This window comes from Priapulus caudatus, unplaced genomic scaffold, assembly GCF_000485595.1.
Source record: "Priapulus caudatus unplaced genomic scaffold, Priapulus_caudatus-5.0.1 Scaffold5136, whole genome shotgun sequence".
Taxonomy (NCBI): domain Eukaryota; kingdom Metazoa; phylum Priapulida; class Priapulimorpha; order Priapulimorphida; family Priapulidae; genus Priapulus; species Priapulus caudatus.
Genome location: NW_014582197.1, coordinates 10,193 through 10,486, shown reverse-complemented (window position 1 = coordinate 10,486; position 294 = coordinate 10,193). Strand labels below are relative to the sequence as shown.

The 294-nt window shown below is 40.8% G+C and overlaps 1 long non-coding RNA gene across 1 annotated transcript in view; it reads left to right on the top strand.

Moving 5' to 3' along the window:
• Positions 1-205: 205 nt before the first annotated feature.
• The window catches only part of LOC106819919, a 5,211-nt gene continuing 5,122 nt past the window's right edge, over positions 206-294 (top strand). Inside the window, exon 1 of the long non-coding RNA XR_001395520.1 lies at positions 206-275. This is a non-coding gene — a long non-coding RNA (uncharacterized LOC106819919). The remainder of the gene's footprint in view (positions 276-294) is intronic.

Here is a 294-nt window from a genome sequence, read left to right as displayed (position 1 = left end):
GAAGTGACGAGTTAGCTCTGAAAACACCCTATAATCACACATGGCAATGCATAATAACTCTAGGGCGATGTCGTACAGATGTAAGCTGAAAGTTCATCTCGAACTGTCAGACTCACATGTAAGATCAGCTTGACTCTGTGAACAAGCGAGCACACTGCACAAATGTGAACTGGAGCAGTGTAGAATACCAACTAATGCAACTCAACTGTTACAGTTTCTTTCCAAAGTGGAAGCTGGACTAGGAATTAATTGAAAAAAATCTTCAAACCTTTAAGGTATACAACCGGACTGTGT